Here is a 24,003-nt window from a genome sequence, read left to right as displayed (position 1 = left end):
GATACATTGGATATCCATCATTTCTAGTTTGTGTTTCCGAAAGAAAAGCACGTGGATAGTGTTTCGTGCATTTATTATCAGACATACAAACCGAAGTGGGATTATGGTGTCCGCAAGGTCCATGTACCATATTGGTTTACATCACTTCTTATAATACTGAATCTTTCTCTGCGTCAGGAATTTCCGCAGAAATGATTTCTTCAATTTGATCTGGTGTAACCACCATCCACCATCCAAAGAAGAATGTGTACGTGCGACAAACCTCTCTGTTGTCACTCAACATAATACATCTAGCATCTAACAGCACCACATATACCTACATTACTCCAAGATAAAGTCCATGAAACATCGTAACTGTTGTTTGAAAAGTCGTGCTGTGATATCGTGACGAACGCTTGCTGATTGACCGCGATCCATTATTCCGCAAGTTTGTCACCGCATCCTGGAAGTACTTCTTGCCTTGCCTTGCTTGGGCTGCCATACGTTGATGGCAAAAAGAACGCCGACCGATATTACGGCGACCTCTTCGTGGCTTCGTAACAAATTTCAATCTGCAACACATATAAATAATATACTGAATAATTTTCAAAAATTTTTCTTTTAAATAGCCAGAATAAAAAAGCAAGCGACCGAAATTGAACAAATCAAAATATTAAAAAACAAAACAAACAAAAATTGAAAAAAATTGAAAAAAATACAGCATTTAAAATCATGTTCGTTTTTATTTCCTTTTTAAAATCGTATTTGAAAATTTATTTTCTTCATAATTTTTTTTTCGGAAAATTTTCCAGAATTTTCTTAAGTATTCTCCTTGTTTGGGCAGAGACCTGTCCGAATTGGTGGTAATCACCGAAATCGGTCCAGACGTTCTCCAGTTATAAGCGTAGTAACTAACGTCACTTTCTTTTATATATATAGATAATGCCATAACACCAAAAAAGCACGTATTTTGCTGACTTCCAGATGAATATAACTCCTTAAAAGACAGTGGTTCAACCAGTTTGACTTGCGTTTCCTACTAGTTCATTTGACTACTGGGTATATATGTATTACTAAATAATAGTACAAGTACTCGCCTTCCCACCACCAAAAGAAACATAATTAGTTAGCATAAAACTTTTAATGAGTTTAATCTGAAATCTTTACAAGCATAAATACAACAGGGAAATCAAAAAGATACAAAAACTAACAACTAAATTTATAACAAATTCTGTAGAAAACGTTACGAGCGCCAAAAGGTGAACGGAATATAAAATTTTATTTTGTAAAAAAGACAATAAAAAAGAAACATTTATTTTTGTGGCTCGCTTGGAGGGTGAGCCAAATGTATGTAGATTCATATGAGTAGAAGACCACCTCACCGGTGCTGGACAGCGCTGCGAGAGTCAGAAGTAAGTCATAAAATTCACACAAAATCTTTTTCAAATAATTAAGTAAACAAAAGATGCGAATGCAGCGCTTGCAGTCAAATGAAATAGTAGACACGCGGTGGCGGTTGCATTGCGGTCAAAATCTGCTATTTATTTGTCTGAGATAGGAAGTGTTCTGCTGTTTCTTAATTCTTTTAATTTTATTTCTGTCTTTCATTCACACAAGAAGTGCTTGAGAAGTGCGCTGTATCAATGCTTTTGATCTGCTTTTGATTTACTATTTTGGAAGAGTCTTCAATTTGAAGCTCACACATGTCTGCTTCTTGGCCAGGCCAGTACTTCAAACGGTTCGGCGCGTAATTTGATCCAACGCATAAACTTTCCAATCAACTGAAGCATTAATTTCCGCGTAGGTTGACTAGCTGTCAGTCACACCGTGCGTCCGCTTGATGCAATGAGCGTTTTGCTGGGAGCTCCAAAGAACCAGACGACCGAACGACTGACAAATCGTGTGAAACTCGGCCACTAATGTTGTTCATTATTCTCTCTTTTATTTAATTTAACGGTAGAAAAGTTTAGAAACGTAATAAAAAAAGGTTGTTCTAACCTCGCACACGTGTGTATGTATATGCATGTGTTTGTTGTTTTTTGTTTCTGCTACTCATTCTAAAAAGATTAGAAAAAGGTTGTACCTACACGCGCTCCCTATCTGCACGAGATCAGTTTAGAAGTGCTTGCGTGGGATGAAAATTATTAAGATAAAGTATTTTGTTGTTGTTGTTGTAGTTATTATTTGTTCTTTCATAAGCGAGCAAACGGTGGTAAGATCTCGTTTAACAGTAGGCAGCCTCTACAATGGACAAGTGAAATCAAGCGCGCCGCCAATGGGAATAACAAAAACAAAAAAAAAAAAGAAAACAAAAAAAATTAAACATGAAAAACAACAACAATGCATAATAGCTCTAATTCTAAACGCTTCCCAATAATTCAAACACAATTTTAAGTTGTTCTTTAGAGCATAAAAACAACTGAAGTACATACCTACATATGCTTAGGAAGCCAAGAGTTGTTCTTAATAAAAAAAAAATTAATAAAAAACTGAAAACATTTGTGATCTTGTTGAAAGAAAGGAGGTTGTGCTTCTTGGAAAATGTTTTGTATACACGCATATTACTTACTGTTCTATGGTTTAGTATGATTTGTGGCAGATAAAGTCATGAGAACCGAACTGTACAGGTGAAGAGGACTTAAATATATATACACATACATGTATGTATGTATGTACTTCTTCTTCTTTTTTATTGACGTAGACATCGCTTACGCGGTTATAGTCGAGTTTACAACAGCGCAAAAGTCGTTCTTCATTTTCACTGATTGCCAAGATTCTATATGTAGCCGTGCCCTTCTCCACCTGGTTTTTCAAACAGAGTGGAATCTTCCTCTTCCTCTGCTTACCTCTGCGGGTACTGAGTTGAATACTCTCAGAGCTGGAGTGTTTACATCCATTCGGATGATAAGACCTAGCCAATGTAGCCGCTGTCTCTTAATTCGCAGAACGTTTCCCTCGACTACTCGTAACGTCGACTCATCATCATCATCGTCCAGGCCTCTGCACCGTATAGCAGGACGGGAGTGTGGTCTTTTGTTCGTCGAAAGAGGACTTTACTTCTCAATTGTCTACTCAGTCCGAAGTAGCACCTGTTGGCAAGAGTTATTCTGCGTTGGATTTCGATGCTGACATTGTTGTTGGTGTTGATATTAGTTCCAAGATAGAAGAAATTATCTACAACTTCCAAGTTATGGCAGGAGATATTTCGTCTTGCCCTCGTTCAGTACCAGACCTATGTGCTTCCATTCCATATCCAGTCTCTGGAAAGCAAAGCTACCGACGCGGATGTTAAGGCCAATGATATCAATATATTGGCGTATGCCAGTACGCTCTTTTAGAAGATTGTACCTTCTCTATTTAGTTCTGCAGCTCGAATTATTTTCTCAAGGAGTAGACTGAAGAAGTCGCACCTCGTTTGGTATCGAACATAGATAAATCATCCCTGAAATTACCAGACTCAACTTGAACATTTATTGATTTGATCCACTGAAAAGATGTACACAATTTTAGAATCTCCTCTACTTTCCCAAAAATTGGCTCCCTTCATAGTGAAGCTTAAAGTACTTTAGGTGGGTCTCCACTAATTTTTTTATACTCTCGCAACAATGTTGCTAACGAGAGTATTATAGTTTTGTTCACATAACGGTTGTTTGTAAGTCCTAAAACTAAAAGAGTCAGATATAGGGTTATATATACCAAAGTGATCAGGGCGACGAGTAGAGTCGAAATCCGGATGTCTGTCTGTCCGTCCGTCCGTCTGTCCGTCCGTCCGTGCAAGCTGTAACTTGAGTAAAAATTGAGATATCATGATGAAACTTGGTACACGTATTCCTTGGCTCCATAAGAAGGTAAAGTTCGAAGATGGGCAAAATCGGCCCACTGTCACGCCCACAAAATGGCGGAAACCGAAAACCTATAAAGTGTCATAACTAAGCCATAAATAAAGATATTAAAGTGAAATTTGGCACAAAGGATTGCATTAGAGAGGGGCATATTTGAACGTATTTTTTTTTGGAAAAGTGGGCGTGGCCCCGCCCCCTACTAAGTTTTTTGTACATATCTCGGAAACTATTATAGCTATGTCAACCAAACTCTACAGAGTCGTTTTCTTCAGGTATTTCCATATACAGTTCAAAAATGGAAGAAATCGGATAATAACCACGCCCACCTCCCATACAAAGGTTATGTTCAAAATCACTAAAAGTGCGTTAACCGACTAACAAAAAACGTCAGAAACACTAAATTTTACGGAAGAAATGGCAGAAGGAAGCTGCCCCCAGGCTTTTTTTAAAAATTGAAAATGGGCGTGGCGCCGCCCACTTATGGACCAAGAAGCATATCTCAGGAGCTACTAGACCGATTTCAATGAAATTCGGTATATAATGTTTTCTTAACACCCTGATGACATGTACGAAATATGGCTGAAATCGGTTCACAACCACGCCTTCTTCCAATATAAAGCTATTTTGAATTCCATCTGATGCCTTCTTTGTATAATACGAGTATAAACATTAGGAACCAATGATGATAGCGGAATAAAACTTTACACAAATACGGTATTTGAAAAATATGTAAATGACGGATAATGAAATCTCGATTATCACTTTACCATGCGAGAGTATAAAATGTTCGGTGACACCCGAACTTAGCCCTTCCTTACTTGTTTTTAATTTAGAAACTGATAAAAGTGTTTCATGCAACGGCTACTTGCTTTAGCTTAACAGGAGCCACTCGCTCAGTTGGTTTTTAACGGCTTCAAAACGATACAATTCTAATATATATGGTATGTACTCAAACTAAGTAAAACCTCTCTAATCTATTCTCGTTTTAGTTTTTAAACTTCGCTTTAGTGAAACTATACCGCCAAATTGAATTTAAGGAGCTAAAATCATCCTTGGCTGCCCAGGGAGAGGTACAACAGCCAACAGGTACCTAGCTCTAATCGAATGACTTATCTTCTAGATTTAAGGAAAAGTCAAAAAAGAACGTTGGTCTATAAAAGGTTTCGTAGAAAAGGTATTTGATGACACATTTGTTGTACAAAACCAACTTCATGATCCAGTATAACTGTTCGACCCGTCTGCTCCAGTATGAGCATTTGGTAGTTTGTACTCATAATTAGATGAAATAAAAAGAAATACAGTTCTCTGGTAGTAGGAGAAGTAGACAGTTGAAACTTCTCTCAGTAACTTGGCTTGTAAACTACTTGTCGAATCTTCTGCCCTGACGATCAGGCCTACATAACCGGAACGGATATGGATTATTTCATCAAAATAAGAATAGAATAAAAACTTTTGTCTCGAACACGACCAAATCTTAATGATAGTTCTCATGGATAATAATATTCTAGTATGATCAAAGGTGTTTGCTAATAAAATACTCGATTGAAAAACGGCACACCTGTGTATTTCTCACAAAAATGTGATATTCTCTTCAAAGAAAGTGACATAAAATTTGTTCGAAATTCTGAATGACGTAAGAATTGCCTGTTTCTCAATTCTGGGAAATTTTTTCTCCGAGTAGCCTAGCGTAGGCAATCCTTATTTTATATTGAAGGTAGACGTGAAAAAGAAAACAAATAAGCCTGCGGAGACAGGTAATGTGCTTCGTAGTTAGATGTGTGATGAAGCGCACGTAGACCATAAGCAGGCAGTTGCGGTCGGTAAATTTATTTACAGTAGATTAACTTTTTGTTGTTGGGCAGCAAGGGTTTGACTCGAAGCGACGGTAGAATGCAGGAAATGATTGAAGGCAATGAAATTCCTTTATTATTTTGGTGAATACAAATTGCTGTTAAAGAACATTATTTGAAAATAAAATAATTTTAGTACTCAAACTGTTTCTTCCTAGTTTCGGGTTGTGTTTTAGTCAAAGAGGTAGGGGTCAAACCCCCACTTCTTACTAAAATGACAAAAATAGCTTATGGAGAATTTTGAACTCAAATCAGGACATCTCAAATACCCAACATATAGTACATAAGAGCACCTCAGTCGCAAATTTCTCCTTCATATTTATTAACTACAGTTATTTTGAAGCCACTGTAGTAATATCAAAGTCATATTTGCAATTTACAGACACCATACTAATGAAAGCAAACTCGATTTCAATATTTTTTTGTGAATTGTTTGGTTTAATATGTCGATGATTTAAAACAAAAATGTTGCCACCTATTTGAAAATATTAAGTGAAAAAGTTTATAGAATAAAGATATTGAACACTGTTAGCCAACTGAAGAATTTTAAGAAAGTTCAATATATATTAAAGCAAAGTTGCCACATGTTTGAGAAATTCAAATAAAAAAACTATTAATATGGACGAATAATTACAATATGGATATCAAATTATAAAGTAGTATTAATAATAAATATGCTTGTATACATTTTTTAGAATGGCTGCCACCTGTTCAAAATTTTTCTAATTTTTAATTTTTTTAAATTAAATAATTAATAATTAAATTGCGTACCGAAGTAAAAACGTTTAAGAAATCTAACAGTTTGAAAATATTTATTGAGAAGAGTTGCCACCTTTTTTAAATTTAATAGAAATAAAATAAATAAAACGAAAAATATTTAGCAATACACTTACTATACTAAATAGATTTAAGTCAGTTAACTATTAGCCAAATTTTTGAAAAAGGCTGCCACCTGTTTAAAATTTTTTTAACTTATAATATTTTAAATTCAATGAATCATTAATTGCGTAACGAAGTCAAAATGTTTAAGAAAACTAAGGGCTGAAAATATTTATTGAGGAGAGTTGCCACCTTTTTTGAATTTAATAGATATAAAACAAAAAATACAACATAAATTAATTGACCATACACCTGCTCTACTAAATATGGAAACTTATTTTGACCAAATTTTTTAAGGGAGTAGCCAGTTCTTCAAAAAATGTAGTTCAATAAAATGGGTAAACTAAGCTAAATATATTATTTAATCACAGGATACGCAGCAAACCAAACAGCTTTAAGAGCCATTTTCCCAATATCTAGTTATCAGCCATCTGTCAGTGAAGTTCTGGTTAACTAAACCAATACTCCTTCTTTCTGTAAAGAACCTTTTTTTAACCAGAAGTTAACTGGCTGATGGCTGCTAGTCAGATTGAGAAAACGATCCTAAGTTAGTTGTCAGCGGGCACAATAGATCATAGATCGAGGTGCCAGACCTCAATTAATTTTTATTTCCAGTTGTCAGTTGAAAATATTTCGAAGAAGAATTGCCACCAGTTTGAAAATTTTTAAACCCATAAAATTGCTAATATTAACATAAATGGTGTTTTTCTATTAAATATGTGACTTTCAAAAAGAAATGAAATCCATAAAAGTTAATGTTATGCCAAGAATTTAGCTTTATTATAACGATAAGTTTTACCTTAAACAAGTACTTTAAAAAAGATTTCGGTCAAGTGACCGCCGCAGCTGGCTGGAATAAATTTTAGCCGAGAAGTCCAATTTTCGACCACTTTTTGCAGCAATTGGGGCCATAGTCAACAATAACTCGTCAAACATTCTCTTACCAGGCGTCAATCGTTTTGGACTTAACTGTGTAGACTAGCGACTTCACATTGTCCCATACAAAGTAGTTCAGCGGTATTAAATCGCACAATCTTGGAGGTCACGCTACGACGCGAGATAATGCGCCCACTAAAAGTTTCCTTCAAAAAATTATTTGTTTCGTTGGCTCAATGGCATACGGTCTTATTGGAACTAATAGTCGTCCGTTTCAACATCCTCCAATTCAAGCACGAAAAAGTCACTCTCCATTGGCAGTAACATTATGATCGTCTTCATTTTTGAAGAAACCAACGGACCAATGATTCATTATGCATATACAACATATCAAACGGCGAATCTTGACGATGTAACGGCGTCCAACAATGGTTTGTGGATTATCATCACTCCAAGTGCGACAATTTTGTTCATTAACGTACCCATTCAATCATCGCGAAACAAAATTTTCTTGAGAAAATCGGCAGCGGTAGCCATCTCGTTTTGGACCCAATCACCGAAGGTGCGACGTGCTTGACAAACTTTCAATTCTTACTCGAGTAAGAATTCATCAAGTTCCTTCCGAAAAATCTTTGACAAAGCAGATGTGCACAGCTCCAAGTTTTGCGAATGATGGCGGATAGACTCATCAGGGCCTTCTTGGATACTCTGCTCTACAACAGCAATAGCACACGCTGCAGCATCTTTGAGCAAGTGCTTTATCCACTAGAGTAAAGGTGGGGTTAAACCGATCTTTTATTGCTCAAACTACTGACTCTGCTGGGCGTTTAGACATGTAATATGGGTAATAATCATATGAGCTTCAAGCACTGAAAATATATTTGAGGAGAGTTGCCACCTAACTCAAAATTTTAAACAACAGATTGGTTAGACTAATTCAATATAACAATATAGATGTCAAGTGAAAGGTATTTGAAAAATCATTGATATATGTGGAGTTGTTTTCCAAATGAACAGACCTTACATATCGAATTAAATTTATCACCAAAGGATCTTGTAATTCTTGATATTTAACAATGGAAATAAGAACAAACCCTATTTCTTATGTCTTAATAAATTATTATTTCTGCCTTTGTTGAGTTCATTATTTACAATATTTTCTGGGTAGACTTTTTTCGCCCATAATTCTTTCCACATAATTTCTACTCTCTTAATTTTTAATCTTTAACAATTAAATATCAGCAAATTCGCAAATTCTGCACTGCAATAAGTGACTCATACTGATTTTTCATGCAGCTAATGTTACCAACCAATCGATGCTGCTTGGCTTTGGTCCTTGACTACCGGCGAATTGCCTCTTAGCCTACCTGCTAATTAAGGAACAGCAGGCGTTCGTTTCAGCGGCAGTTCAGGTGTCAATAACGGTGACCATTGCCTTTTTATGACCCTTCAAAGACAAATACACACATACATAAGTATATATGACTATATGTGGCTAATTTGTATATATTATATATACATATAATAAATACTCTTGCCTTTGTCTATTAGCTATTATTTGGTGTCCGGTTGCTCATATGTCCGACAGCGTTATTGGTTACTCTTTCCGTTAACTGCTCAAACGCGGGATTACGCCGGGCTGCCGGCACAGGTAATGTCACCTGCAGTGAAATTTATGGATTTGCGCCTGCCGACGACAACGGACAGCGGCGACAGCGCCGCTTGGGTCATGAAAAATAACGCTCAGCCAGGAGATTTGTAGTCGACGCAGGGGATTAACGCTATTATTTGCGGCAATGTCGCTGAGTAGTCGCTGGTGACTGGTGGCTGGTGACTGGTGACGCGGCGGTTTGACGCTGCTATTTAAATACACATAAAATGTTAATATCATTTTGATTGTTCGAATATTTATTTGTGTACATACATAAGTGTAAGTACCAGGCATACCTCAGGCGTATTTATGAGAGCAGCTTTAAGGTAAACAATCGGTTAGGCGCGAGAAAAACGACCCCAGCCAATATTTGAGTGCAGCACTCCTGCCGCGTCAGCAGCAATAACAAAAGCAAAACGAACAATGCGTGTGATGTGCTTGTGCGCCGACGCAGCGCTCGTTTACGTTTGTGTGTGTGTATGTATGTATGCAAAACTGACTTCATGCCGTCAATTGTTTGTGTTGTGGCTCGTTTTGTTTACATCCTACAATCAGCCCATCATTATGTACATATGTATGTACTCACAAACACCTACATTCATATTATATGAATGCAACGCTGGAATACTGATTATTACTTAATCATATTCTATCACACACAAACACACACACGCATACACTGCCTTCTAACTCGCTTATGCGTTTTTAATGAACGTCTAGTGCGGCTACTTCTCGCCCTCGCTTCACCAGCGCTTTACATACATTTATGTACAAACACACATATATATATACATATGAACATATTTACTTTAGCTGGCAACTAGCCTCAAGTAGTCACTTGATAATTACTTGCCCAGTTTTTATTGTTTAGACGCTAATTTAATTTTATTTTAAATTAGCTCACCTCCGTCGCCTTATCACTGCATTATCTGCGGAGCGTTGAGCGCTTTGTTACGACTTAATTGTCCGCAGAGAGCAATTTTTAAGTGGCCATAAAAGTCCCTTGGACTATAAGTGCGCTACTTTCGAGGGCTCTGAAGTGGAATGCAAAATCCACTGCTGCCGCGCACTCAACCCAGATGACTAACCGGTTGTGGCCAACTTAAAGTAAGGCAAGTCTGGCATAAGTAAGGCCTGTTTCAGCGTAAGTCGCTTCTACTTCTTCATCTTCAAACCAGCTTCAGCCGGAAAATAAAAAAATTCTTACTGATTTTCCTTCCTGGCACCAAGAAAAATTAATATTATATTTGAACGCAACGCCTCGAATCATCTGATGTTATCAAAATCCATGCCTCTGCACCATATAGAGGACGCGGATGATGAGTGACTTGTAGAATTTGGTTTTTGTTCCCCGAGAGAGGACTTTACTTCTTCAATTGCCTACTCAGTCCGAAGTAGCACCTGTTGGCAAGAATTATTCTGCGTTGGATTTCGAGGCTGACGTTGTTGTTGGTGTTAATACCGGTTCCAAGATAGACGAAATTATCTACGACTTCGAAATTATGACTGTCAACTGTGACGTGTGAGCCAAGTCGCGAATGCGACGACTGTTTGTTTGATGACAGGAGATATTTCGTCTTGCCCTCGTTCACTACCATACCCATTTGCTTCGCTTCCTTATCCAGTTTGGAGAAAGCAGCCGTTGTAATGCCCAGAACTGCTAGGTATGGAATCGTATATCGACTAAGCGCCTAGAGCCAGTCACAAATTTATCTAGGCGGTTTATATTTATTCCAGTCAATTCGCCGGGTTCGTAGAAAGTAAAGCAATCGAGATGTCTCAATCTTAGTCTGGCTAATGCTGGACAGTGGAGGAGACAGCGTCTAATTGTTTCCACCTCATCTTCTTCCCTGCAACTTGAACCAGACACGACCTCAAATATCTTTAGAATCGATGCGTTACAGCCAATGGCACAGTATCCAGTTAGGCACATATGATTACGGCCATGTGAAGCTTGGAAAGAGCTACTAGTTGAATTGATATTTTATGTTTCACTTTGGACCAGAAGGCTTTCGCAACTCCACAAATGCTGGTTTTTTACCAATGCTTGCCGAGCTTTCGCAAGTTCCATCGATTCTACTCTCGAATGCACGAAAACGAGAGAACATCTGCTCTTTCCTATCCTCACGGGATTTGGGTGAGGGTGAGGGAGGTGAGAACTCCCGGCAGAAGTCTCCCCCTCCAACCTTACGCTTGAGCTTTGATCTATATTTAGCTGATATAAATTATTGATTTTCAATCTCTTTTAGATTTAACCGATTTCTTTTTTCACTAATTTCGACTGACTTACTATTATGCCGAATCGTAGAGAGTTCGACTATCTCTGTTCCTTTAAATTATCAAAACTTTCCGTTATATATGGATTATAACAATTCTAATTTGTACTCAAGGTAACTAAAATTTTCATTAACATAAGTAGAGAAAAAATAACACTATCACCCACTGTTCTATATTGTCAAAGCATTCGTTTCAAAAATGTTTCTAGCGGGTGATCACTCTAGTGGTACTTTTTTCAAAAGGACGTTTTTGACACATCACGCGTGGGTCGTGTCATGCTGTCATGTTATTTTTGTTCACTATTGTTTGGCATTTCAGCGTGGAAAGACTTACGCCTGAACAACGTTTACAAATCGTACAACTTTATTACGAAAATTCACGTTCTGTAAAGAATGGGTTTCGTGCGTTCCGCTCAACTTGTGGTCAATATAATCGGCCTACTCAGCGTACTATTCGCAACACCATTACCCATCTTGAGAACCAGCATTTATTATTGGATAATATTGTCCGAACAGGCCACGTCCAGCACGCAGTGAAGAAAATATATTAGCCGAAGCTAAGAGTGTAACAAAGGCCGTGGAGAGTCGATCCGGTGCTTTTTGCAGCAACTCGGACTTACGTATGAAACGCCTTGGCGTATTTTACGTCGAGATCTTAAAATAAAAGCGTACAAAATACTGCTTGTGCAAGAACTGAAACCGCTCGACCTACCCAAGCGGCATCACTTTGTTGATGTAAATTCTAAAGTCTATGTGAACAATCTCGCTTCGACTCAGGCCTTGGAGCAAAACAACACCCGCCATTCGCCAGTTACCAATCAAAATGCTCGAATGAGTCATCCGAAATTGGACTGAACGGATGAGCCATCTGAGACGAAGCCGCGGCCAACATTTGAAAGAGGTAATCTTCAAACAATAAATGCCAAAGAATATTTTTTCGAGGGATAATAAACATTTCCTATTAAATTTGAAGTTTCTTTGTTTTTTATTTAAAGAATGGATGACCCTTTAGTTTCACAAATGTTTCTATTTACTTCCAAATTATCTACAGTGGATACTTTAAACGTTATGTCTAATAAAATACTCGATTTGTATAAGAATATTAGTATTAATATCGCTAAGACTTTAGTTTACCAGGGACGCTAGTCGGGTCGCATTTGTCTCGGAAAAATTATTCGAAAAAATGGAGAGTTGTTTCAAGGCACCATTGATAGATTCCACGCAAGGTTTCTTCATGCGAGCATTTACCACGCAATAGGAATCAGTAACGAGTCGTTTCATTAAGCAAGTATACTACAAGGATCTTAGAGATGCTCCGAGATTTCTTAGCACCTTCTATATTGGCAGTCTACTCAAATTACTCTCTATTGAGTACAAATGGAGGTTAAAACGGATGGAGGTTAACTAGTCCCAAACTGAAATAATTGGGGATTTATTAGTATCATTTCATCCGTTAAAGGTACGATTTGAGGAATCAAAATTTCTCTTGAATAAAAGACTGTATTTTTTACTTTTAGTGTCTTCATTGAACATATAATATCGTAAAAACAAGGAAAACCGTTAACTTCGGCTGAACTGCAGCTATAATTCCCTGCACAGTTGCATTTCTTATTGAACAAAAGTGTACATAAATAACTTTTTCTTGATTTAGATCGATAAGTTTGTATAACAGCTTTATTCTATAGGGCTTCGATATCGGAGCAAATAATAGCTTCTAGGTAAAAAGCACGAATGGAAAATTTCATATATTTCAAAAACTGGGGAATTAGCTCACATATGTATATACAGCCGGACAGACTGGTAAGAGGACGACATAGCTAAACTGCTCAGCTCGTAACATTCTATACTTTATAGGTTCTTCGACGATTTTTTTTTAAGCAACGACAAAACTACCCGACTGAATTCAATAGAAGAGGGTTTTATAGCTATTTAAAGTGGTATAATTTTTTTTATTCTATATAAATTGCATTATACCAGTCTATAGTATATATACCAGTCGTTTCATCGATTCGCCACACTACAGGAGTAAGTAGTATAAACAACGCAGCTGAGAAGGTCCAGAGATGTACTAGAAATGAAAGAGCAAATAGTCTGTTATCGCTGCAAGGCAATGGGAGCTTGAAAAGTAATAACACAATTAAATCCCTATAGAACATGTACCGTACCATACCAACCGAACAAATTTGTATTAACAAAGTTCTTCGTCAAAAAAGCAATCATTTGTTTACTTTTGCCTTTGACTTCTAAACATTGCGTGCCCTTATATTTTGACTCAAGTAGCAGTACTCAAATACTCAAATAACGCCGTTGCGTAAACACCTGTTGGACATTTGAGTATAAGCAGGAGCATATAATGAGTGAAATTGCAGCGGAGAACACTCAAACAATTAGCACACTGCCTCAGAGAGCGAGTTTAACACCACTACAACGGCAGCCTGCAACCAAACTAAAGGCACATAGATACTGAAAATAACGCTCAGATAATTTCGTGAGAGTTTAACGGCACGCGCTGCGTGAGCAGTTGAGCGCACGTAAACAGCTGTGAGCGACAGTTCCAAGTAGACAAACAACCAGCTGATGAAATGTATGGAGCAAAAACGAGTGACTTTAGTGGTGTTGCGGGTTTTTTTCATGATTTTCATATATTATTTTTCCCTCTTGTTTACACATTTGTTGAGCTGCCGGAGCGCGCTGCATTTTGGTTAACTCCAGCGGGCGCAAACAGTTTGCAGTCAAACGCTTGAAGCCGGTCGAAGACGTGACATCATCCAACGAGTGTTATTTTACTAGTGTAAACGTGCAACGCGTAGTGAATTCGTAGCGTAAAAACGCAAAGTTTCTGAAGTTTAATTTTAAAGTGTTAAACACGAGAGTAAAATCAAAAAAAGTTTCTTCTTAGAAAATTCTTGTTAAAACCTTAAAGTTAAGGATCTTTATAAATATTAAAAAAAAGTTTTCGTGCAAAATCGTTTTTAACGGTACTTAGCATAGACGAGCTGTTTGAGTGCAAGAAAGCAGGCGCTTGTGTTTACGTCAATAAATTGAAGTTGAATTTTTCGCAAAGAAATCTTTTTTACCGCAAGGCGAACGTGTACGAGTGCGAGTAGCTCGAGAGATAAGCTTTGTTTGTGCAATTTTCGAGTAGCGTGTTTAAAAAATTGTGTTTGCAAACAAATAAATCAGCAAGTTAAGCTCCAAATCGCCTAATTGCAAATCTAATGAAATTTGTGGTTGAAAACAAAACGGTGAAAAAACAACAAATTCAGTTTCTGTTTCGTGTTGTTAGTGCAAATTTAAATCACGCAAAGATAAACAAATTTTATAAATAAAGTATTAAATATATTTGATAATAAATTTCACTGAAAATCTGTCGTGTTATCAAAAGCAAGCTTTTGGCGATAAAGAAAGAGATTTCAGGCAACGCAGAACTTCAAGAGAGATAAATTGGTAAGTAAATTGTGAAGTAGCTTGGTGATGATAACAGAATATATAAATAGTGTTAAATGATAAAAATTAAAAAAAGTCAAGTATAAGCAAATATTTCCTGAAGTATAAATTAAAAAAAATTAAAACCAAAATATTTTGAAAATATTAAAACAGCATAAAAACAACACTAAATAAATAAAACTAAATTAAATAAAGTCAATAGACCAAATAAAAGAAGAAAAAAATTCTGAAATATAAATTAACAAAATCAAAAAAAATTGTTTTTAAATATGAAAACAGCAAAAAAACATAAATAAATAAGAAGAGACAATATGCAAAAAGTATTTAATTTTTTATTATTTTTTAGTGAAAACAAAAACCAAAACAAGAAAAAATTCGAAATGAAAATTATGTACATACATATACATAAAATAAAAAATATTTGTTTTTTACATTTGTATAGTATACATATGTGTTTAATAAAGTCTGAAAACAAAAATTCTTGAATTTAAACATTTATTCTCAGTATTGTTTGAGAAAATAATAAAAAAAAATCGTTCAACACAAAATAAATAAATGGACTCACGAAAAAAAAAATATTTTTTTAATATTTTAAATATTTACTAAGGAAAAATGTACTTTTTTGAATAGGAAAAAATACTTTTCATGAAAAATTTTTTTTTAAAGAATAATAATTTTTTTAATATAAAAAAATATTTGGAAACAATTTCGTGTAACAAGAAAATAAAATTAAAAAAAACTATTTTTTTTATTATTATTAGAAACTATATTTTTATTTCGTCATAAAAAAAATTTTTGTAAAAGAATAATATTTTCTTTCAATATGAAAAATATTTTTAAAAATTTGTCCAAGAGGAAAATAAACAAATGAAGCCAAAATCAACAAAAAATACTTTTTTTAATATTGTATTAATTTTTAATAAAGAAAAATATATATTTTTTAGATAAGAAAATAATATTTTTTAATACTTTTAATTTTTGCTAAGAAAAAATATATTTTTTGGTATGGAAAAATTATTTTTTTTACGAAAATTTTTTTTAAAATGAATAATAATTTACTTGTATAAGAGAAAATATTAAAAAAAATTTTAAACAAAATCGATAAAAAACTACTTTTTTTAATATTTTCTAGTATTTAGTACGAGAAAATACATACTTACATATGTGCATTGATAAGAAAAATTATTTTTCAATATAAGATTAAATAATATTTTATATAATTAAAAATGTTTTCAAGTTTTAAGTGAAAAAATGAAGCAGGAAAATTTTTTTTACAAAAACTCTTAAAACAATATTTTTTATGTTAAAAGGGGAGAGAAGGCTGGGTGCCTTTTTTATTTAAAATTCGTGGTCAGGGCGGATTAAATATGTAAACTTTATATATTTTTTAATATAAAAAACACCTCACAAATATTTAATAATGCTGAAGAAAATATCAATAAACAGATAAGAAAATAATAATGATATTTTAATTACAAAAACAAAATTTTATTTTTTTTGCAAATATTTTATTAACGATGAAAAAATTTTTTTTTGTTTTACTTAAGTTAAATCTAAAATAAAAAAATAAAAAAAGTATCTATAAAAAAATTTTATGAAAACATGCTCCAAATAAACCTCAAAATATAAATAAATTTCATGAATACCAGTTTTTGTTGTTTTTTTCTAAACTTTATATAATTCTTTAATATAAAAAACAGCTCACAAATATTTAATATTCTCTTCAGATATTTATAAACAGAAAAAAATAATAATATTTTATTTACAAAAACAAAAGTAATTTCGATTTGTATATACTTTAAAATATTTAATTCACAATAAAAAATATTTTTCTTGTTTTACTTTAATTAAAACAATAATAAAAACTAAAAAAATAAAAATATATTAAAAAAAAATCAAAAAAAATGTTATAAAACATGCTCCAAATAAACCTAAAAAATAAATAAATTTCGTGCATATATTGTATGTTTTTGTTGTTTCCTTTCTTTATTTACGCTTTGCCTCACATTCGCAGACAAAGCAGATTAAACGCGTAAAATATTACCGCCATTCTTAGTTTTATTTAAGCCATGATTTAATAGCCAGCACATTTGCATACATACATACAATGTGTTATATACAACTATATATGTACATATACACATGCATATACCTGTGTACATAAACACATACATATAGACGCATTATGAAATACATAAAAGCAAGCAAAGCTAAATAGTGTCAAGAATCTTGAGAGCACGCGCGCTTTTTGCACGACAAGCTGCGCCAAAGACGCAAATCAGTTACTTTGCTACTGCAACAACAAAAGCAAACAAATAGCAAACCAGTCAGATAAATAAAAAATAAAGGCAATGTTTTGTAATATGAGCAAATTAGTTAATTTTATACGAGTAGCTGAGCGCTGTAGCGGGTGGAGCGCAGCTTACTAGCTTCTAGACGCTAACATATACTGTGTACTTGCATACGTACATACATATGTATGTATGAAAGTATGAGAGTTGCTGTTTTAATTACATACAAATTTATTCTTTGCGCTGTTTTGTTAAGCATACATACATGTTTATATGTATTTGTGTATGCAAGTGTTTATTAGAAAGTGAATTGCTCTTCTAATCGAGTCCACAAGTGTTTTATTTTCTAAGCTAGATTCGTAGCGTGACTAATATTTTAGAGGCAAAAATATTGAAAATGAATGAATTGGTTTTAGAAAATAACTTCATTGCTCCAAAATAGTTTTTGTTCGTTAAATAAAGAATTATCGACAATATCTTAAAATAGCTTTGGCGGTTTTATATCCACTGGTTAATTTCGAAAAATCGTTTCTTTTTTTGTTTTTTCTAAAACCATATCACCTAAAATGCAAAATAACGTAACATCACTTTTCTTAAGTTTATAGGCGAAGGAAAAACGATATAAAGAAACCACTCATACTGAAACGAAAATTGAGTTTTGGTTATAAAATGGTTATATGTATGTAGGTTATATATAGGTTATATATTGGTTATATCTGACATTGCCGAAAATTTAATGCTACATACATACATTTGTATATGTAATATGATGTAGTGAACCGTAGGCAATAAAAAATACAATTTCGATTTTTTTGTTGAATCTTTGTTTCGCATTTTAGGTGGCGATATATAGAATATACTGTATTTAAGAATATGCTCCGAAAATTTGAAGTTGAGCCGACAATTATTTTCTGAGATGAGCACTTTCGTAAGGCTTTTTTTTAACTTCATCTGCAATCTGTAATCTGTCACCAAAATTTTGAAAGCGTTTTGCTCAAAGTCGAAATCTCAGAATCGGTGTGAGAAAACTGTACGAAGCGGGACGTAACATCTTAAAAATTTCACACAACCTATTTATATATAATTGAATTCGATATTTTGTCAAAAATCCAAATTTTTTTATCTATAGTAAAGTAATAGTTTATCTATAGTAAAAACCAGCTTATATGGTTTTTGGATTGAAGATAATTTTAAGTAGAAAAAATTTCCTGAGACACCGTTTTTCGGAGGTCCTCCTGCAGATCGACTACGGAATCACGCAAATCGAAAATTGTTCAAAATCAATCACACGCTTTCAAAGTACATACATTCGATTTAATAAATATACCAAGTTTTTAGTTAGATAATAAATAAAATGCAAGCTCAAAAAAAAAAAAAAAAAATACCAAAAATGGCGTTTCTTCTGGCTTGGGTGGATATATACCCTTAAGTAGCATTAAGTAAATGAGAGTTTTTTCAATTTCATTCGTACACCAACGGTGTGCTTCAACATTAATATTACTTTCAAATAGGACGCTTCAAAGTATGATCAAATATAGCCGAACTTTCGGCAAAGATTTTTGTTGGTTAAATAAACATCTATCTTCACTCAATCAACTTATGGCTTAAACTCTTTCATATATTGCCGTATATTGATTTTATTTATAATATTTTAAAATAGTTAACTAGTTAGAACTCACGCTGATAATCAGTTACTTTTATAGCGAAATTTCTTAGCATTGCCAGATCATATCAATATATGGATATAGGTGAGAGGTTGTCATAATCTGGGCTTAAGTCGATATTTTTCTTCTTTTCTCTAACTCAACAGATTTGAAGACGAAAAATTAATAGCGAGTTAAGACTATTATGATCCACAGTTAAGTTAAGTTTATGATTAGTGATGATGCACCGAAAAAGTGCATGAAACATTTACTAAGAGTAATTAAGCAGTAACCCTAACTTTCATCAGAACTGAATAAAAAAAACTGTTGAGGAAGGGATCTACGAAACTGTTACAGACTCAGCGATGATCCACAAGAAAAACAGAGATTGTTCCCACCGAAAACTTAAAGGAATAATTTGGGTTGATTACACAGTACAACAGCTAAGTAGTTTAACATAAAAAAAAACAAAAAAACAACGTTTTGGTCAAAAAGTTACAACTAAGCGAAAAAACATCAAGATAAGGAAAAAATTTAAAAGGTCATAAAAAAACTGACACATACGAACGCCAAACCCTTTGAGGGTTTTACTATACTGACCTAGTACCAACACCCTGACTTGGAATTTCTCACCCCCTAGACAATAATCCCAAAAATGTTCCACAGTGTTATAAACTGAGCTGGATTACGATACACAGTTACTTAGCAGATATCACCGGGTGACACTCCGTTAAGAGAACCAAGCCTTATCGAACTACGGAGAAATCTTAGGACTTTTTTGCAAAAGATTATGTTATTTTTGTTGGAAACAATCGGTGTAAAAGAAATATATAAATGTTCTTTGGCGGTTTCTGGGTCCTTTTGTGAATATCTGATACTTCTGGATGCAAATATGAAAAATGTTGATCATTTGCTCAAGTGACATTTTCTAATATCCTAAACAGTGTATTGAGCTTGCAATGAAGTTTGCAATACAAAAATCGTGGGAATTTTCTTTATATATAATGAGATTGACGAGCTGAGTTGATTTTGCCTGGTCCGTCTGTTTGTATATGTATGTATATGCGAACTAGTCCCTCAATTTTTAGATATCGCTCTGAAATTTTGCATACAGCGTTTCCTTCCCAAGAAGCTGCTCATATGTCGGCACAGCTGATATCGGACCATTATAGCATATAGCTACCCTACAAATTGAACTATCTGAATAAAGTGCTTGTATGGAAAACTTTTGCATTTGACGAGATATTTTCACGAAATTTTGTACAGATTATAACCAAAAGTAACGAAAAAATTTCAGAAAAAACTCCTTAGATCAGACGACTATAGCATATATCTACCATACAAACTGACTGATCAAAATCAAATATTTATATGAAAAACCCTTTTCTTTTAAAAGATATCTGCACGAAATTTGGCATGGATTAATCTCCAAGACATCGCTATAACATATGAAGAAATTTTTCGAATCGGATTATTATATCATTTAGCTGCGATACAAAATGACTACTCAAACTTAAGTCTTGTGTGAAACATTTTTTATTTGAAAAAAAAATAAACTTTTTTATTACTCCAAAACCTGCTGCGTCACAAACAAATTTACAAGCAGACTATTAAAAAAATATAAACGATATTTGATTTATTAATTTTTTTATGCACATTAAGTTTTCCGGTTTTCCCCTAACACGACATCTTCAAAATATATGCAGGCACAAGAGTGTATTTTTTGCCAAATGAACAGGCCAAGCAAGCTTTGCCCCCATTTGCCACATTCAGCCTACTAACAAGCGAATCAGCTTGCCTAACGCCTGACCGCCCATTCAACCCACTGCACACTGTGCGCCGACTACTGGCCGTTCACAGGCAAGTCAGCCAGTTAGACTGCAAACTTTGCTAGACATTTTGCTACCAGTTCTGTGCAGACAACAACAACAACAATAGCAGTTTAATGCAATGCCGCCACAAACAGCTGTTGCAGCTGACGCGCTAACTTTGTTATTATGTAGTGTTGTTGTTGGCTGTGTTATTGCTGTTGTTGGTTGTGTTATTACTTTTGTTGTTATTATAGTTGCAACAAATTTCCAGTCTTGTTAGTGTTTTGCAGCGATTTTCAATTTGTTCAATAGCGTTGCATACACACACACACACAAACAAATGTCAAGTGTGTACAAGTGCAATTTGGTTAATATACATATGTATATATATTTATACACACACACATACAAGCATATAGCAGAAGTGTTGCAGATATCAATCTGAGCGCGTGTATATAATCAAAGCGTATTTAGAAAATCTGCAACAACATGCCCGATTTCTTTCACCTACCACTTTTGTAGCAAATCACTTTTCAGTTACACGCACCCATACATAAGTATATGCACATGCTTTCTCTGTGCTTTTGTGTATGTGTGTGTGCCCAGTTCTGGTCCATCTCACCCGTTTTGGCATAAAAATCGCAGCACTCGCTAATTGCTGGCAATAGGTCGCACTGACTTCACATTCCATTCATCATCATTCAAAATGCAACAACATGTACAACAACAACACAACAAATACACGTGAGACGCGCAAAATCATTGAGGAAGCATGAAGCGTTTGAGGCCTAAAGATATGTATGTATAGTACGTATATATGTATGTACATGCATTCAACTAAAAGCAAGCAATCACTGCTTTACATATCCGCATATATACATATTAGGGTGGGTCAAAAAAACTATTAATATATGCATATTAAGTTTATAACGATATTTGTAACATATAAAAGTAAACGTCGGAACTCTATAATTAATTGATCTGCAAGACCAGCTGAGTCGATTTAGCCATGTCCGTTTGTCTGTCCGTTTGTGTATATACGTGAATTAGTCTCTCAGTTTTTGAGCTATCGATCCGAAATTTTTCACCCGTACTTTTCACACCAAGAAGCTGATCATATGATGAAGCGGTTGATATCAGACCACTATAGCATATGGCTACCATACAAACTGAACGATCGGAATCAAGTGCTTGTATGAAAAACTTTTTCATTTGACGAGATATCTTCCCGAAATTTGACAGGAATTATTGCCTAAGGCAGCGATGCAATTTCTGAAAAAATAGTTTAGATAGGATCATTATAGCATATAACCGCCATACAAACTGAACCATCTGAATAAAGTGCTTGTATAGAAAACTTTTTCATTTGAAGAGATATCTTCACGAATTTTGGTACAGATTATTGTCCAAGAGAAAGGTATAATAGTTGAAGAAATTTTTCAAATTGGACCGTTATAACATATAACTGTATACAAACTGAACGATCTGAATGAAGAGCTTGCATGGAAAACATTTTTCATTTTACTAGATATCTTCATATATTATTTTTATCAATTCGGACGATATTTTCATGACTTCTAAAAAAAAATTTTTTTTTTAATTTATTCTCACCCTAATACACACAAAGTTATAGCTTCTCTATATCTAAACATATTTACATACTTCGACTTGTCGCTGCCTAGAAGTGTGCTGAAAGGCAGTCAATTTTGTTTGACTACTCGTATCTACACACTACACATTACAAACATGTTATTCATATATCTGCATACACTTGTTTTTGTTAGTATGTCGTCGTTTTGATTCTGTTATCGTTCGCATAGTCAATTTGTATTCATCGTTCCGGTATTACGAGTTTGTTTTATAATTTTTCTCGCTGACTTGACTGCAGTGTCTCATATTTTTAAGTATTTAGTATTCAGTTCCACTATATGATCTTCTCTATGTTTGCCTGCTCTGTTGTTGTTATAATAAGCAATGTGAACGATACGCGTGTAAATACAAAGAAATTAATTGGTAAGGGAGTTCTGAATGATGTTCTCATAAACTAGTAGCTGGTGGAAAGACCAAAGACTCTCAAAACAATGATTTATAGAATTCTAAAGAAATATATATAAGCTTTGTTTTGTAAAGCTGCGATGCGACATGTTACATCATCAGTTAAAAATATTTTAAATATATACAAGCACCTCTAATTTCTTTCGTTTGAATTTATTTGGTAAATTTCAAACAGCTGGCAAACCCAAAAAAGTCAAACAACATACAAATTTTTCATGAAGGCGTTTAGGTGTTTATATCCGTTTGGTTATGCAAATATCGCTCATTTTATGTATTTAATTTAACAACGAGACAGTTGGCAACTCTGTGTACAAACATATTTCAAAAGGAAAGTATGCTTGATTACTTTAATTTGATACCCATATTGTAATATTTTTTTAATTTTATCCATAAACTGAATAAAAAGTTAAAATAGTTGGCAATCCTGTTACGAAAACTTCTAAAAACTGCTTCAATCTCGTTAATATCATACTGATATTGTAATATTTCATTAATTTTAGCAATATAAAATAGTTGGCAACCCTGTTACGAAAAATTTGTAAATTGCTTTAATCTCTTTAATTTCATATCCATATTGTTACATTTCATTTATTTGTTCCATTTGATTGAATAAAAAGTTAAAATTGGTGGCAACCCTGGTACGCAAACATTTAAAACTGCAAGTCTGCTTGATCCTCCATACTTTAATATTCATATTGTTAGATTTCATTTACATTATCCATATATTTAAAGAAAAGTTGAAATAGTTGGCTACCCTGGTTAGAAAATACTTAAAACTCATAGCTCGCTTAAGCTTATTTAATTTTATACCATTACTATTATCAATTTAATTGAACACAAAACTGAAAAGAGTTGGCAACTCTGTCCTGAATGAAAGCCTGCTTGAATATCTTTAATTTGATACCCAGATTCTATTATTTCATTAATTTTACAAATAAAGTAGTAGCTTTCATACTCGGGAAGGTCTCTCTGTGCCTTCAAGGTCGATAGATATAGTTATACGACTAGAATATTTTTGGGAATTCAACAAATGATACAAATTTTGGAAATGTATAGTTCAGTTAAAAAGCTAATTCTTTACTTTCTATATAAAAAAATGTGCTTTCATCGCTATTCTGAAGCTCCATCGAACTTAGAGTACAACTAAACAGAAATAAAGAGTACAGTATAATTAAAGTTTGTTAAAAACTTAATAACTGATCAAAGTTAGAGGTTGCAGAGCTGCATTTACTTAGATTTTCAAATTGGTTAAGGAGTACACTGTCGGGAACTATCCATCAGTTCCAGTTTTAGGCTATACAATACTAAACCGTCTTCCAAGCGGACTACTGCTCCGAACAGCAGACAACTTCAGAGTGGTTATTATCCACTTCAAAAGTAGGCAGCGATTTCAGATTTCTTAT

General features: G+C 34.1%; 2 protein-coding genes across 3 annotated transcripts in view; one reads left to right on the top strand and one right to left on the bottom strand.

Annotated features, from left to right (window-relative positions):
* The window catches only part of LOC126758019 (uncharacterized), a 179,904-nt gene that overhangs the window by 19,912 nt on the left and 135,989 nt on the right, over window positions 1-24,003 (bottom strand). The gene's annotated exons all lie outside the window — the stretch shown is intronic.
* The window catches only part of LOC126758005 (MICAL-like protein 1), a 157,168-nt gene continuing 147,258 nt past the window's right edge, over window positions 14,094-24,003 (top strand). For both annotated transcript variants that reach the window (XM_050471974.1, XM_050471973.1), the window contains exon 1: window positions 14,094-14,800. The gene's annotated coding sequence lies outside the window, so the exon portion shown is untranslated. The remainder of the gene's footprint in view (window positions 14,801-24,003) is intronic.

Source organism: Bactrocera neohumeralis, chromosome 5, assembly GCF_024586455.1.
Source record: "Bactrocera neohumeralis isolate Rockhampton chromosome 5, APGP_CSIRO_Bneo_wtdbg2-racon-allhic-juicebox.fasta_v2, whole genome shotgun sequence".
Lineage (NCBI taxonomy): Eukaryota > Metazoa > Arthropoda > Insecta > Diptera > Tephritidae > Bactrocera > Bactrocera neohumeralis.
This window is presented reverse-complemented; position numbering and strand designations above follow the sequence as displayed.